The sequence below is a fragment of the Anoplolepis gracilipes genome, chromosome 1 (genome assembly GCF_047496725.1).
Source record: "Anoplolepis gracilipes chromosome 1, ASM4749672v1, whole genome shotgun sequence".
Lineage (NCBI taxonomy): Eukaryota > Metazoa > Arthropoda > Insecta > Hymenoptera > Formicidae > Anoplolepis > Anoplolepis gracilipes.
The window spans coordinates 13,707,243-13,725,292 of NC_132970.1; the positions used below are offsets into that span (position 1 = coordinate 13,707,243).

Consider the following 18,050-nt stretch of genomic DNA (forward strand, 5'->3'; position numbering starts at 1 on the left):
CTCGGCGTTGCTTTTCCCTCTTAGCAGTCAATATTCTCACGACATTGTAGCCATAGAGCGGCGTAATAACGATAAGAGCATTCAGACCTAAAAAAGAAAAAAAAAATTTATTGCACTGTTCTTCGATGCGGTTGAAAGAGTTTGTCGAAAGAGAATCTTTAAAGAATAAAACGTAGAGAAGCAATTTATTTTCCTGGCAACAATACATAAATATTTCATGTTATTTCCGTGACTTGCATAACACATTGTACACTAGAATGAACCCGATACATATGTTAATATATGCATGCATTTCATCGGTTTTCACAAGGTGGTTGAGTATCGCACGTTATGTACGGCGTAAAGTTATAGCAAACGATCAAGTTAATCCGTCTTTGTCATTACGGTGAGACATTGCTTTGAGTGACGAAAGTTTACTATGTAGCTAACGTGTCGGCGTAACGTCCGTCGGCTAAGAGCTCACGTACTGCCATCGTCGTGGTTTAATTTTGGAAACAAGGCGGAGCTTTTCGGCGAGATCAAGCGAGAAGCAGCGAGACGGTGGTGACGGTAATGAGGAGAAATGTTTGCGCTCTGCTACCCTAAAACCTGAAAGGGTTCTCCTGTAAAGTAGACGGCCTATGGTACGAGTATTTTGACCCTGAAGGGGACTGTATTTTTTTTTCTCGTCCCACGTACTTTCGTGCGATTCATCGCCATGGTACTTTTCGCCCTCCTCAAGTAAGCGATAGTGGAAGAGCTCGTGCTCTCCTCTTTGGATGAATGAAATCGAGTCTAGTCCGATACTCACCTTTTGAGCACACCTGGAAATTGAATCGGTGTACACAAACGATACACGATAATCCCTGCTTGCTTTGTCCATTTGACGATCGATTGGAGAAGATCGTGACTAGCAGAGCGCACGCATAGTCTTCCAGACAAGTGATCCGTAGTGTGAACGTCGTTTCTCTCTGAGAGGCACTGTTGCGTATCATCGAGCATGTGATTGTATAGCATGTAATACACATGTTATATACTCACAGTGAATCTGATATCTCTCTGTCCCGTCGCTATTTATTCATGTTTGCATTTTCTTTGTTGCAGGTGGTGAGTAAACAAAAATCATACATGTGCTTCCCATAACATTGCGACGACGTTCGGTGAGTACATACATTCCGCGAGATAAATTACAAGTACGTTCGCAACTTTATACTTGGAAATCAGTGGCAAAGGTAAATTGGTCGGCTCGTGCGATTAATCAAGAACTAAATTAAGTAAGAGAAATTTTCTTTCCGTTTCCCCTTTGGGTCGATATATGGAGAGAATTGACCTCTACGTCGCCAATAACGATAATTTCTTGCGAACTTTTCGCCCTTACATCTTCCAGCATATCCAATTAGAGTCGAACAATATTTTCTAACTGAATTAAACTCGCAGAAATGAACGTTTGACGAATCGCGGAAAGTTTACAATATTTTTTTTTACAGTTGGCATTATTTACTACCGTAACTTTGTTTGATAAAATCTCGAATGTATCTCGCTTCGGGGTGTAATAATTAATATCTAATAAGAGATTCATCGCTTCGCGAGCGGCACATGCGCGGCGGACTTCTCGATAATAATCTCTCAGAGTGCGATCGATTACGGTCCAGATTACTCAGGTGCCCGATGCATTGATCAAAGCGGGATTCACATTGAGATACTCTAATTGGCACGCGCGCATGCTTTACCGGGAATTTGATTTGCTTTCCGTTTGCCGGGGATCCGCAGATTGACCTCGGCGATATTGCGATCTGTGTACTTCAGCGAGCTCAAAGAAGATGCGAAGCAAGCAAACCTAAGTCGGTAGAGACGATCGTATGAATATCCATATGCGAGATTATTGCAGTTTGAGATACACACTATTCAGTTTTGCCCGAGTTAGCGAAAATATCAACATACTGTAGCGAGTAAATATGAACATGGTAAAACACATCTACAAGATTAAATGTTTTAATGAATAAAGTTATATATACGTGTCTCGCTTTATGTGCTTTTTGCAAATATTATTTTAGTTTGTTCAGCTAGTTGGTCGCTAAAGAGAAATTGATTATGATTACAGAAAGTTTCAAATTTTTACTTGGCCGGAATAATAACTTATTCAGGCAATTTTCGAAACGGAGAGCTCTACAAAACGAATATAAATTGCTCAAACACGAATATTTCGAATTTAATCCACTCGGACTTTATTGGAATCTCTCTCATAGTTTTTAAATTCTTTGTATGCACTATTTATATCCGAAAGAACTGGCAAACTGTAAGAACGCAGGGTCATTATGTCGTTTTATCTGCAGAACACGGAGATTATCGAAGATTTTAAGCTGACGTGTCGAAAAACGGCCGAAGGAAAAAAAAAAATCGATAATCGCAGGCAAATTGGCTGTTGTCTCACGATCTCTTAGTCGAGGACCTGTCGACTTTATCGGTCGCGGATTTCAGCGGCGGCGCGTCACAGCGCTTCGACGAGAGATAAGCCATCAGTGTCAGTTTCAGAGATCTGAAAGCGTTCGCTCGACAGTTACGTTAAAATGGGTTGATATCTATCGCCCTACACGGTCGAATGTCCTGCCAGGACTTTGTGATGCCCATCACGGGAGAGTCATACATGTCAACGGCATGCCTGGCACGGCACTGCACGCGCATCGCAGATAACTCATATCCATCTATATTAATTCCCGGCGGTGCATGCGCGCCCTCGGAAATTAAATGGCGTCCTTACGTCCCGGGTGGGCTCCGATTCATATCGATCTAGGATATCCGACCGCTATCTGAGCCTCGACATAAGCGCGTTTGTGTTGTGCGCCTCTATTATGACGTCGCTTTGCTGGTCCTGTGGGAAGGCTTTCGCGCATTGCTCCGGTAGATCCAGATAATTGAATATTACTCTTCACGTTACCGAGCTTGATCATGACTCACGTTTGAATAATTCGTTGATGTGATAGTGATGAAATTATGAATAGATTTATATCATTCGTCATATAATTATTGTATTTTTTGATATTTTTTTACAATTTTCAATTAACGTTAGATTAAGTCACAAATAACGTTTCCTAGAATTATTCGCACGCATTCATTGAATTTGTAATGAATGGTCTTTTCCATAGAATCGCAAACAAAGATATGATGCAGTCGAGTTTACTACAAGTCTTCATTACGTGCATCATGCACGTGTATTATTGCGTGTCTCGTAATATACTGCTTATACTTTGTATTGTCCCATCGTGGAGTGCTCGTGCCAATCGGCGTTCATAAATCTGTCTACATTTTAGTATATCACAACATATAGATGGAATTGAGTATTTTTATACCGAAGATAAAAGCAACTTAGAAACACGCATAGAAATATGTGTGTAGCAAATACTGCTGCTATATATAGCGGAAAAGCTATAAAAGCAGAAAACTTCCTTCTTGTCGTATTGGATAAGAGAAACACAAGTTGCCGAGCTAATAATTTTTAAAACGTCGCGTTTTGAAAGGTCGTTGAAGTTTAAGATATGAGACTCGTGTGGAAAATTTGCACGCTAGAGAAATTATACAATGTACCTTTCGTAAGATTTGCATTAAATTTCAAACGTACGTTTAACGCATTTTTCTCGCATTTTTATAGAGCTACGCATACTTCTCTAGAATGTAATATTTACACCTAGTGAAAAATTTTTCGTCAAGCGTTAGGCAATAAATTTTCATTTACTTTGTTCACATACCGTACCCTCCGTCTTTTCATCGCTGCAGAGACAGAAACAGCCTGCGGAGTAATCAAACAATCGCGTGACTTTATTCACCGATTGCTCAGTTTTTATTATCCATAAAAGCCGTTACGAGCCTGGAATTTTTGATCGAAGTCCCCGGCCAAATGACGGGGGAAAGACGGACATTTCTGCCCGTGTTACTTTAACCCCGACTGATTGTCGGCAGTACCGTACGAGGCTCGATCATCTCCTGGTACTCCTCCCCGTCGTCGTCACGCGACGTATAGCCGGGTTTGCGTGCGGACGCGACGCTTCCTGGAAATCGATCCATCGTTCACAATTGACTTTACTCTTTTCTAGTTTAGGTGCGTCGGCGACTGCCGTCTAATTAACCGAATAACAGACGGGAATGACGATAACGGTCGTATGTAATTCACTCGTACAAGGCAAACTTTACAGTGCAGTAAATCGATCGCGTGCATAGAAGATATATTAGTTTTGAGACCTCAACAGAACAAAATATATTTTAGATCTTATATGTCTTACAAATATCTCGTGAATTTATCAATTCTTATCAATTTATAGTTATTTTAATATTTTATTTCTCCTAAAAAATTATTATAAAAATGATGTCCTTAAAAACCGCTGAATAAGATAAATATTGATCTTTAACATGACAGACCTTTTCCGGTTGAATTTTTCTAAAATTTTACGTATATTCTTCATATTTGCAACATTTGCCAACATTTTTTTATATTAGTTTTCGTCGATTCTTTTTTTCACAACCTTTAGAATATGAATAGATTAATTTTCACAATGTATGCTTATAAAATGTGGAAACAACGAAACGTAATATAATTACTTTTATTTTAACCCACTTTTAAAGACTATAGCAAGACATTGATCAATATTATCAATTATAAAATTTGTCACTAAAATAATTGTAATAATACAAACGTTTTTAACGCGCTAATCCGCTCGAGCATCGTGACAAGGCAACACTTATGTTAATACATCTTTTTTTTTGCTAAGCACATTTTGATATGTGGATTGATATGATGCTTATAACATAGATAAAATATATATATTTCATTATAAAATTAATTTTTCTACCCGATAGAGATGTATGAAAAATGAGTTATTCAACTACTAAATAAGAACATATAAATAATAATATTAAAACATTTATTTCATTTTTTATTGCTATATAATTTTTCACACTTTTCATAATAGTACGGCGTTTATTTACACGAACATGCACGATCATATTCTTTTTCCGTAGATACCATCCGCGGCGCTCAGAAAATTGATCATTCGCAGAATTTGTTTAATTTAACGGTAGTAATCGAGAGTAATCTCGCGCTTGAATACATTCAGCTGACGCGCCGACTAATTAACTTGATCGTCGAAATTCACAGAGCCGGTCAACAGCTGCAACGCGTTGTATTCGATCTCTCCTACAAAAGAATCGGCGATCGGTGATAGATGCGGAGCAATTTCGCGGCGTCATTTCGTTTCCGGCCGCGACTCGTTGGACTAATCGTTACCGACAAACTAGTCACATCCGACTGCGCTTCAGGGGAAAACGCCACTAGGATTTTTATACTTAGCAAAATTATATAAATTAGCGATTAATTTTTGTGCAATGTAGCTGCAGTGATAAGGATGATCATTAGTCGAAACGAGAGCAGAATGCAGCGAGAGAAAAAATTTTATGTTAAAAATATGCGGTGCATATATACGTACGTGCATCTTTAACGGAAGAAAAAGCCGCACAATTGCTAAAGAGTTGGTTTTTCAGTGGGCGTAATTAAAGGGAGGGAAAAGAATTTGAAGATTATACGTTTGAGATGCAAGAAAGCTAATCGCTTGGATCGCAGTTAATGCTTTTTGTTTCGCTATTTCTGTTTCGAGAGTTACTAATTAAGACGGACACGCTTCCATGCGAATTAATGATGTTCAGTCTGCTTTTAGTTGTGTTATCGTGATATTTCAGTTAATGAGAGTCAAAACTCGCGTCTATGTACAATACACATATACATGTATAAAACATTAATTATAATTAATAACAATTTTCAAAAGCACAACTAAGATAACTATTATCTAAGATACTAATAACTGACTACAAAAATTCATAAAAATATAATACAATAATTAATGTATTTGATTAAAATAGAAACTATATGTATTTGCAAATACAACAAAGAGACCAAGCAATTTTGTTTTATAATTTTTTGATTTAATTTATTTTCTTTTCAAGAAAACTTTTTTTGCTGCTCTCACACGAACTTTGATCATTCTTCTTTATGTACTTGAGTATCAAGCAACTATCTGACTTGAGAACGACGTACACAGCGATAATTCCGAGAAATTGGGTTACTCTGTAATGCATACGGGAATTCATAATGCGAATGGCGACCACCTGGTGAAGTGCTCGTACGGAGTGCATATTCCTGTCTCGTCTCCTCCAAGTTGCTCGCGTTACTCGAACTACGCCGAGACAGGCACACCTTTTTGCCCTGTTAATTCACGTTAAATTAATTTCGCGCTGAATCGCTCCCGCGAGAGGCGAGAATCGTGGAAAGTGGACTGGAATCCCTTGTCGACCCCCTCCCCTCTCCTCCCCTCCTTTATATACACGCGGGGGAAAACGATAAGTACGTTTTGTATAACAGGTAGAATACACATGCTATATTTCTCTTGCATTAGAAATGCGACGCTGGCGCGACATCGATGACGACAATAACAGCTTATGGAGAGAAATACGTCAGAGAGAAATACGATAGTAAATCGCGCGACGATAGTGAGGAGAAAATCGACTCCTGCTGACTGACATTTTGCCGGCCGTGAAGCGAGGAAAAATAAAGTCGTGTATCGCGTAGTAGGCGAGAAAAGATCGAAGCTCGACGCAGACACTCGCTGTTTACCGCGTAAAGATACTGTCCCTTTATTTTCCGCGATATCCGGAGTTGCCGACGTTCATTCCACTCTCTCTTCTCGTCGACTCGACGGAACTATTGTGCTACGTCTCCCCCAAAGTTCCGTAATCAAAAGTACAAATCACTGTATAACTCAGCCGCGCTGACGGCGCATGGTGTGCGGGGAGGAGTAGGGTAGGGAGAAGGGACGATAAAAGACGAAGGAGACGAAACAAGAAGGAGAATATGGCGTAGGTTATGTACCGGAAGACTCGGTCGAACAGAGGAAGGAGATGCCCTCTCGTGTAAATCTCGCTTATACCGGCGTGGCGAAGCATAAATTTCCATTCGACGACCTCCGCCTGTCAAGGTTGTTGCCTCTGTTAAACGTTTCTGCATTAGATACTACTTATCTCTGCCGGGACCGCACTCTCTCGCGGACGAACACGCCGCCCTCCTTTTGTTTTAGACCGCCGTATTGTTCGCCGACCGCACGATGCTTCCCCGGGGATAATGCGTCTCGCTCACCAGATATCGGACCCACCGCGTACCTAGGTTCTGTAAGCGAACATTATGCCATCCATGCATGATACGATGGATATATTACACTATCGCGAGGTCGGAGAATGACATTGACCGTTCTCCGATATTTGAAATATAACAACGAATGAGAGATAATTTTCTCATGCGCAAGGAAATGTACTACTGTTCGTGAGACATTAAAGTTTAACGTGCGTCTATACGCGGGAGATGTTCGTGGGAAGAAAAATGTGATATTAGTGACTTTAACAAATGTTGGTTTGACATTTCTGTCAAGTTGACAGAACCAGTCAAACCGGTACAGACGAATGTAAGGTGACATTAAGTGCTGTGGGTGAATGCACGGCAATTGATGTCGTAAATGTCATTATACATGTGTCTTGTAACTTATTTTTTACACACGGTACGAAGTAAATTTTTTAAAATTATTATATTCTAAATTATATATGAGAGAACTATCCATTTATATAATAATATTTCGGTCGAATATTGTGCAACAATATTTTCTCCTCCCTTACATATATTAATATTCATAATTTAGCACGACACGCGCAGACCACACTCGCGTCACACGTGAAGCTCGTTCGTATAGCGGTATAAGCAGTATAGGGACGCGCGCGAATGCACTGTTAAATGCTGACAAGGAGATTTCGTCCGTTTAGAGCTAGACGGGGAGATAGTTACGAGGATGGTGGAGACGTCGAGGACGACAGGGAGCAGGCGCGCACGCTCAACTCCCTTCGGTGTTTGTAAGCACTTACCCCGCGGCTTATTGTTACCACAGCCCTCTCTTTGTCGGGATTTGTAAAAGCACTCGCTGCGTTAATTCCCGGATGCCGGATGCTGCGCATCATTGTATGTAAACGCGCGTCGCGTCGCGACATACACTCGACTGCTCGAGACTAATTTCACTAATATAGACTTAATCGTGGTTAACTTAATCTACTTTCTTTCTTTAAGCTCTATTCTCTCTTTTTCTTTCTCTCTCTCTCTCTCTCTCTTCAACAAATGTTGAACGACAAAACAGATGCGATTTGTAAATTAAAAAAAAACGAATATATATATATATATATATAAAAAAAAAAATAAAATTATATTATTTACGTTGTTACGTCAATGGTAAATCCGCGAGTTCGTATCTTTGAATCGCACGAAATAAACTCGCGTTTATTGTTTGACACGATCGGTCGAGAATCGACACCGGAACGTGCTCGGCTCTCGAAAGCTTCCAGTCGAGCGTGACGGTCGATTTCCTACGACAAAGATTTGCTCTCACACGGATCCTCCTCCTCCTTCCACTATACCCACTTTCACCCTGGCGACCTCTCCGTCGCCGCTTTTCTCCCAGCGACGACGCCGCCTCTCGTCGTTCTCCTTATCTACACCTATCTATCTTTTTCTTCTTACACTCGAGACACGCGTACATGTGCACGGAGAGAGTTAAGGGAATGGAAAGAAGAGAAAAGCTTTATCGGAAACTTCTTCGTGGCGCAATGAGTGAGACGGCGATGCAAGAAGATTCTCAATAACGCGTTAGGGCGCACCTGATTATCAGCCAAGTGGTTACGATAAATCGTAATACCCGACATCCTGTCGTCGCGATAAAGTTATACGAATGTATTTCGTTACCGCACCTGCATCTAATACGTGCGAATGCATCCACGATACATTGCTCTATCGTACCTCTAAGTTCTTTTGGTAAAATACCGTTCGAGTAACTTCCCTTGACGGTATTATTTTCAAAATTTGGGAATCTATTTCGCATAACGCGTTTTATCGAAATAATTTTTAATTTAAAAATAAAATTTTCTCTCTCTCTCTCTCTCTCTCTCTCTCTTTATATACATAGAAAGGGAGAGAGGTAGAGAAAATGTTTTATTTTTAACTTACAAATTATTTTGCTCAAACGCGTTATATATGTATATGTATATGCAAACGCATAAATGTTTTCCATGTATGGCAAGTGACATGTATAGCGCGTGTATTGATCCACTTGCATATCCACGGAGGTGTAATAAGCGGTAACAGACTTTATTAGCTTTCGGAATGTGCAGGCCGTTTAATGTATTCCATTGTGCGGTAGTGGCGGCGTCGGCAGCCGTGCTAATTCCGAAATTCTGGGTATTATGGCCTCCAAGTGAATTTCGGCACATTCGTGCACATCTACGCCCGCGATCCTTGCCCCTCTTCGGCGGAATAGCGGAAATCAAAACCGAGATTAATGCGTCTGCGAGTTTCATTCGTTTACGGAAGCTGTTGATTTCTAAGACATTTTTACAATCTTATCTTATTCTTAATCTTCTGTTTGATCGGGAAATATTTATGAAAGTACAAAAGTTTTATAGAAATAGAAAAACTTTAACAAAACGTTTTAGCGCAAACATATTTTAAGAAGAAATTTGAAAATTATTTTGCAAACATTACGATAGAGACACGGTGTCACGAAAGTGACGCAATATTACAGCGCATAGCGTCAAAAAATGTCAAAATTCCGTCACGGGAATGTTTTTACTGCGTTCTCGCGTGGAATGTTTGTGTCCGGTCTTGGAAAGTTTTATTAAAATTGCAAGTAGTTGCGCGTAAACGGATATCAGTTTTGTCGGTGAATGTCGTAAGTTGCAACTTGCTTCACTTTTATCGCGGTCGACTTCTTCGAAAATAATTCCGCCGGATCGAAAATACCTGTTCGTTTTCGTTCGAGGAAAAATTCCGAGTACCGTTACATCGACGACGACGACGACGACGACGACATATTGACTTTCCAAAACTTCCGGTGCATCCACGCGCGCTTTCATCCCCGGTGACATACACCTTGACGCGTTGCTTGAACTCTTCATCGACTTTCCGATGCACACGCGTCACCCCGTCGGCATTTCCGCGGGCTGCTATTTTAAAAGTTGCCAATCACCCGTTATTGCCCCAGTTTTCCAGCGGCCTGAACAGGACATCGTCGAGTCAAGTACGGAGGAAGGCAAACACGCCTGAGTTGTCTCACTCCCGGGGGAACGTTGTAGCGTTAAACGAGAAAACGACGATGAACTACGGACGTGTACGTCGCGCATCCCTTGCTACATCGCTCGCTTGATTCGATGAGTTTGCCCGAATTTTTCTCATCTGACATTTCCGCGTGAAAATGCGCTTGCCATCCGCCTCGCCTTCGCAGTCGTTTGGCAGTCGCTGTATGCACAGTACACATACTATCTCATTTATATACATTTTACTCGTTAATATTCTTATTTACACACACTGCACTGTCCGTGACATAATTACATCTTGAACATTTTTTACCATTGAAGTAATATTTTAATGCTGTATATATTCAAAAAAAAATTGCTCTGCTAGAGAAAATTGCTTTATATATATTTGCGAAAGGAACAGAACGGAACGGAACAAACGACAGAGCGACGACAAGTTAATAACGTTATCCAGTATGTAATAATTTATTTAATATCGCACCGAATAAATCCGCGAATAAATCTCTCATCATCGCGCTGCTTGGCACAAACTCACCTTTATGCAATATTGAGGATGAGCTGCTGAATGCTGGAAAAGATGAGCGGTTGATTTATCATTCTGCGCGCTTCAACAAAGCTAGAAAGCAGATAAATACGTCCAATAATGGGTCGAGGATTTACCGGGATAACGTGTATCAAGATAATACCGTTTCGCGTGCTCGGCGAGAAATCTAACGGTCCCGTACTCAAACGATTACGCATCAGGTCATCCTTAATGTATGCAACGAGCGATTAAATCTACTCAGGCTAGTCACTCTACATACGGAGTTTCTGTTAAATTATGAGCTGTCTCTCTCTCTCTTTCTCTCTTTCTCGTAAACTGTTTATTGCATTTGGCGCCACAGTGATGCAAGATCATTGGAATTTCTCTTTGCCGCATGTTAGGCGTTATGGCACTTATGTTAATGCCATAGTACGCCAGCATTTCCCACGTGCCGCCCATTACACCGCCATACTTGGCGGTAACATACTCTCCTCTCGAGACAATTCCCTCTATAACTAGTATTACTAACTTCGCGAAGGCACTTTATTCCGGCGCGTCTCGTAACTCGGTTATGGTTGTACACTAGGAGGCAACTCTCGCGTAAGTCATCGTCGCGGAATTCAATATCAAGTTACTTTTGTACACGCTCGGGATATGAATAATATACAACATTATATTCTGATTACATTCGAAGCACGCATCGATAATTTTTTTATTCAGTTTATAAGATATATATATATATATATATATAATTTTTAACTTGTAACTATATTTTATTTAAATAAATAATATTTTTAAAAAACATTTAAGCAAAAAATATTGTAAATTTGTCTTTGTCGGAATTCGTTGAGCGAAATCAATTTTTAACAATTTAGTAGAAAATTACAACTCTTGATTGACTAAAAACGACGGTTAAGCGAAATTTTAGGCCATTGTTTTTATGCTGCAAATATTTCCCAGTATTTGAAAATTGGTATTACATCACATGCAATGTTCGGCGCTTCCACGATTTTATTTTTATCTCGCTGCTGTCGTTGGTTTATGGTAACTGGAGCATGTTATTCAACGTGAATATTCCCGTTTGAGAACTCGCAACATTAACATCGAGTTGCGGCAGTTGTGATATGATGTGTACATCGTTGCCAATTAATATGCGCAACGATAAACTTTGTTATGTAGGCGAATTGTTTCTCAAAATTCATAATGTGCATTTCCGTTAAGTGAATGACGGTACTAGTACGTTGAGAATATATTGCCTTTAGAATACTTCTTTTATCCTACAACTTTGTAAGTCAAATAATTTGTTGCTGCTTTGTAAATGTGGCGAAGCGAAATGGAAAAAGTTAGTTCGTTGCTCCGGCTTTGAAATTGGACGCATCTAGTGCGCTAACAACTGAACGGAACATGAATAAGCTTTGCTGAATGATTCAAACTGACAACGATCGCGATCAATTTTGGTAATAGTGAAGTAGCGTCTAGCGCGTTGCGAAATCCTATTAACCCCACTTTCGCGCGATCTTAGAACTGGGTAACGAGCGCGCTTTTGTATTCGAGGGAAGTGCATCAAGAGAGAGCGCTCGTTCTCTCGGTAACAATTCCCGACAGTGAAATGTTCTCTCCCATCACGGTGGGAGAATTTGCCAAAAGGACAAACGCGCTGCGCGTCTCGCGCGGACTTCCGTTTAAGACAAAAGGCGAAAGAGATGGGTAAAGAGATCTCGAAGGAATCTCAAGGAGTTTCGCAACGGCGAGTTCTCGCGTTAACTTTATGGCGAACGAAGCGTTTCGCAACCGTCGTTCCGCATACATCCCACGGGGAGGTTACACCTTCTTGTTCTCTCTCAATCAAAAAGGCAAATATTGTCACTTAAATATATTTCAATCATCACACGCAGATTGTAACGGTATATTACGAATCGCGCAAAATATATTATTTAATCCTTACAATAATGATGCGATAATGATCTGAATAAAATGATATTTAATTTCGCAAATTTTCTAATAAAAATTAAGTAATAGCACGACATTGTATTTTCGAGCTTTAACAAAGTGTTGTCACGCTCAACATATAATATCGCGCGCTATCATCATCCGTAATACCAGGATTACACGGAGCCGATAAATAGACGCACTATAAATAGACTGGTCGATGTATTTTCGTGCGTCGCTTCGGTAGCATCGAAGTCCGGGTATCGGCGTTTCGTCTACGCTGGACCCTATATATAGTAACCTCATATAATACCCATTTTATTATGGTACTTTGTTATGTCACTTCAGCACCAGCAGCGACACCGCACGTCCGCCGACATCATCAGTGAGCGTGGTTTGCGACCGCACGAGACGGTCGAAAAAGGAGAACGGAAACGTTGCCTATAGCCACTCACGTCCGACCGGTGGTGCAGAGGGCGAGGCAGATAGAGCGGATTAGAGAGAGAGAGAGAGAGAGAGAGAGAGAGAGAGAGAGATAGGGAAAGGAGGAAGGGTCCGAGAGGGAGAACAAGGGGGTGCAAATGAGTGGACGACCGGCTTGACCGCAGCAAAATGTACTGCCGGACCTCCTACCATCCTCCGACTCGTATCGAGCCATCTACAGATACGGGGCTGAACCCGGACCCCGAGAACGGTCTGCACGCCTTCGCCACCGTAGGCCGGCTTCGACCGCGCGGATGTGTGAAGGAGAGGGACAAAGAAAGCGTATTTATGTGCGCGTGCAAGAGAGAGGGGCCGACGTGGACGGAGATGGAGGCTTTTGCGGCCATGAATCAAGCACCTCTCTACGGCTGTCCGGAGCCGTTTCTGGTGTCGGTCTTTGCCCCACCGCAACTCGAAGGGAAGTCCACTGTCCGGTCACAGCGTCTGCGGTGTGTATCGCGCCAGATTCGCCAATTGACTTTACTTATTGTCGTACAAGAAAATTGATATCTTCTCCATCATTCTCATCATAGAAATAGAGCCCATTGAAAAATAAATTTGTCGATTTTTTTTTCCAAATAGTTTGTTAAATTCAATTGCCGCAACAATTGTTGCACCATGAAATAATCAGTTGTACCGTGTTATAAATACTGGTCTGATGGAAAGGATTATGAGTCTGCGAACGCGCGCGTGATATTGTACAGCGCACATCGTTTTACTGACGCAATGAAAAACGTTTGCGGTGGCATTTGTGCCGAATTGTAACCTGTTTATTGTAGCGGGAAGCACGATTTCCGTGCCGTTCTCGCGCATCGGTAGTATTTCCACTTTTATTTCCACATTTTCCAACAACGATCATACTGGGGGTCATGATGACTGCTGATTTTTGGTGGACACATCACTTTATTTTAATTTCTGCTCATTTACCGTAACTCGGTCACATAATATACTCTATATGACGTAAAAGCTTACTCGAATTCACATTATGATATACGTATTATATTGTATATCATTAAGATTACATTGAATATTCAATGTTGCAGAATATTTTGCTCGATAGGAGCTAAATAAAAATGGTAAACATATTTAAATATATATTTAAGTGTCTTTGTATAGTTTATTCTAAAATTTCTTTTTTACACATCTTTTTTATCAAATTATAACATAAAGTATTCTACGAATACAACGATGCAAATGAAATATCAATTACGAAATCGAAATTACGCTTTGATATCGAAATGGTCTAAATACTAATCGAGACATACTTTAGTTACAGTTATTTTTGTGATTCAAGAGTTTTATATCAGCAGTATCGTGAATGATCTATTATTGCACATGCGACTCGTATTTACACAGAAATTTTACTTGAAATCGTAATTGTATTTTTCATCTCTTACAAGTTAAATATAATGTGAATGTATTTCATCTATTTATTTCACGAACTAAAGAAGGATCACGATCATTATGAATAATAGCATGAATTTATTATATGATTAATAATTGCAATGATTCATTAGGGTTAGCTTGCGAATAAAAGATCTCGATATACACATATATAGTAGGTATCGTTAGCAATTTACGAATCATATATGTAAGTCATATCTAGAAACAAATTTTCTCCATCATATGAAAATTTCCAAAAGTAAATGTAATAATAAATCGATAAAAATGTATTCGCGTGCCAAAAAAAAACTGAGAGATAACGAAATGAAATTTCATCGCATTGATCGCCGATTTTAGCTGATAAAATCCTCGTGCACGTTTAATTAAGAGTGGTGTCTCCTATCAATGTTGATCCCATGGACAGATTATGAGTCAAGAGAGCGATGAAATGCTTCAAGGACCTATGGTGGCGAGGCATTACTAAGGCAGTAATAAGAGTAAATGAGATAAGATGATACTCTGGTTTTACGCAATTTCCAGCAATGTCTCTATCCCCGAAATTACGTAGATTAAGCTGAGAGAGATTGAGAAGGTGATGATTCGAAAAGTATCAAGACAAGTATGTTGCAAAGAAGCTAACAAGGTTCTCGACATTCCTTTCCTTTCTGTACCTTTGCGACACGCGTGATATAACTTAACTAAACTTGCAGTAACGACATAATTTGAAGGATCAAAGAGATTAAGCCCCGATTGCGGGAACGTAATGCGAACGGTATGCCTTGAAAATTAATGTTTAATTTTCTCTGGTATGTTTCTTGATGCAAGCACAATATGATTCTCGCTTGTGCTTTTTGAACCATAATAATGTACTATACAACACACGATATAACACTTTTACTATTATCAATTAAAAATTCATTTATCATTGTTAATAAATATAATAAGGGAAGAAAATATTTATATTCCAATATATAAATGTTATATTTATATATTGGATTATGAAAGTACAATAGCAAGGTATCACGATGAACGATGCTTGATCTCTCTATCCTATTACTTATTCTCGGCTACTTGTCACTTCTTACGTCACGGCATAATTTACATATGAGATGTTTGGACAGAGTGCCGAGAGTTGTGCACGAAAATGAGGTCGACTTCTCGTTCCGATCCGCTATCCTTTGTCCGTTTGGTTCGTTAAGGCTTCGCTTGATGAATGATTATTCCATGTCAAACTATAAACAAGGCGCTCTATTTACACGCTTGACGACAGCCAACGAGAGCGGATGTGCTTTCAACGGGCTCACTCCGCCGACACCCGAGATCCTCTCTGATGGAAACCACGAGCTGTGAACTAAACCGGTAAGCACTATGCGAATCTACCTTCGAGTACTCCGCCATTGCCACCTTCTCCTCCACATCCCTCGGTGCCACCTGCCCCCGCTAACTCTGCTTCGCGTGGTTGCTGCCGCTGCTATTGAGAATCGGACGGTCTCGAGCACCGTTGACCTGATTCCGTTAACGTCATTCCAGTGTTACTTACCGTCACTTCCGTGCGCTATTGTCCGCTAAACATTGCCACCATACCGGTTAGCTCGGATACAATCAAAGCTCTCAGATAACTTGTCGTAAGTACTCTATATCCTGGTATCGTGCAGGATTAATTACAGTTTATCGAAAATTGAGAATGTAATACTTGGTCTTTATAATGTTCGATTTGTACGCGAATTAGAATTTACTCGGTTTATCGATACGCGTTACAAAATTATTACGTTAAATGTATATTCTACAACTACAGTAAGTTTGAATTATTCGTACTAGCGTAGATGCAGCTTTATGAGGCAGCTACATGTGTAACCAGAGCGGAGAGTTTGCGAGCTTTACAACCCGGTAGAACCAGGTGGTACGCGAATTACCAGCATAAATATATTAGGTCCCGAGAGGGGTTCCTTATTAATCCATAATTTAATTCCCTTGAACGATGGCGTCCTTAGTGTTTGCCCGAGGCCTTGGCCAGGACCCTCATAATCTCACTCAGTAAGTCGAATTATCGTGTGGTATCAGCCACGTTTCATCATCTTTTAAAGGATCCTTTCCAGCCTTGCTTGACCAATAAAGACAGGCATTTTTACGTAAAATTGCCGAATTCGTACCATCACTAGTCGGCGTAAAGCTGTTCAAAAGCATCTATATATAGATAACGTAGGCAATTCATTAGTGCACACCTATAGCCGATAATTGCATTTTCAGGCCATTTTACTAAAATGCTCGTCTCCAACGCCTGTCTCGACGGGAAGAGCCCTAACGCTCTCTCTGTGCGAAAGCAAGGGGCGCGAGGTGTGGGGTCGAGGGGAAACCGAGTAACTGCATTAACCTTTCTACCACCCCACAGAGAGACGGCGAGAATCGAAGAGTAGATGTGACAAAAAGAGAGGGAGAATGTGTGAGACAAGAAGCGTGAGAATATACGATAACTTTCTACATATAAAACTAAATAAAAATTTATTAAAATTATTATTATGCGCAAAGACAAGCAGGTACCAATTACATTAATCATAAAAACGTTCCTAATAGCTACTTTTTTAGTTTTGCGTCAAAAATTATTATTAGTATATATATTTTACGTGTACCTTCATCAACTTTTACACAAAAAGATTCTTATTCATTGCAACGTTTCCATTGTATTATGTACAAGTCATCAAAAATGCGATAATAACTTTTAATGATTACGAAATTCAAGAGACCAGAATACATCGCGTACACATTGAAAAATAAACAAATCATTTTCCGAAAGCGTTGTTACAAATGAGTACATTCATTGCGCGAATACCATTGCGAGCTATGCATAATTCATCGTATAGGTAAAATCAGACTAAAATACAATGTTGAATAGGGATTCAACGAAGCGGTTTGTGGATGTCGGGGAAATGCGGCTGCTTTTCTAGCTACGAGTTAGCACACGATAATGCATGACGCTTATAAATAACAGCTCGAATTAAAACTTAAACGATAAGTTTGCGCAGCATATCCGCTGCACCTACTCTCGTCTCGGCTTTGGTCTGCGGTTTCATACTCTACGGCCCGACAACCGTGGCTCGGGATTATCGTAAGTAATGCACTAGATACACGCGGACGCTTTATGAAAACTCGAAATTGTTCCATCGTTCAGACTCATCGAACTTTCTTCAAGCGTATGTTCTGCGATTCTGGATCACAGGCAATGAATAATGAATTTCCAAGGCATAACGTGTTGTGATACGAAGATATGTCTCTAGAAGATAACATTTTTTATTTTGCATCGGTTGGTATTGATATAAAGCTTTTGAAAGATTTTTACGAAAACCGATCGAAAGTTTTGAGGATTGATTTGAAAATATTTGGTTTATTCGATGTATTTTTAATCCAATTCAAGAATTACACACACACACACACACACACACACACACACACACACACACACACACACACACAAATATACAGACATTAAAATTAAAAAAAAAATATAAGACATAAAAACAATAGAACGAAAGAAGACGAGACTGAATTTATAAGAAATTTTATTCAATTAAATTTTGAAATTACAATTTTAGCTGCT

At 40.0% G+C, this 18,050-nt stretch overlaps 1 long non-coding RNA gene across 1 annotated transcript in view; it reads left to right on the plus strand.

Moving 5' to 3' along the window:
- The window catches only part of LOC140667380 (uncharacterized), an 87,418-nt gene extending 69,655 nt beyond the window's left edge, over positions 1-17,763 (plus strand). The window contains exon 3 of the long non-coding RNA XR_012046997.1: positions 1,084-17,763. This is a non-coding gene — a long non-coding RNA (uncharacterized lncRNA). The remainder of the gene's footprint in view (positions 1-1,083) is intronic.
- The last annotated feature ends 287 nt before the right edge of the window (positions 17,764-18,050 follow it).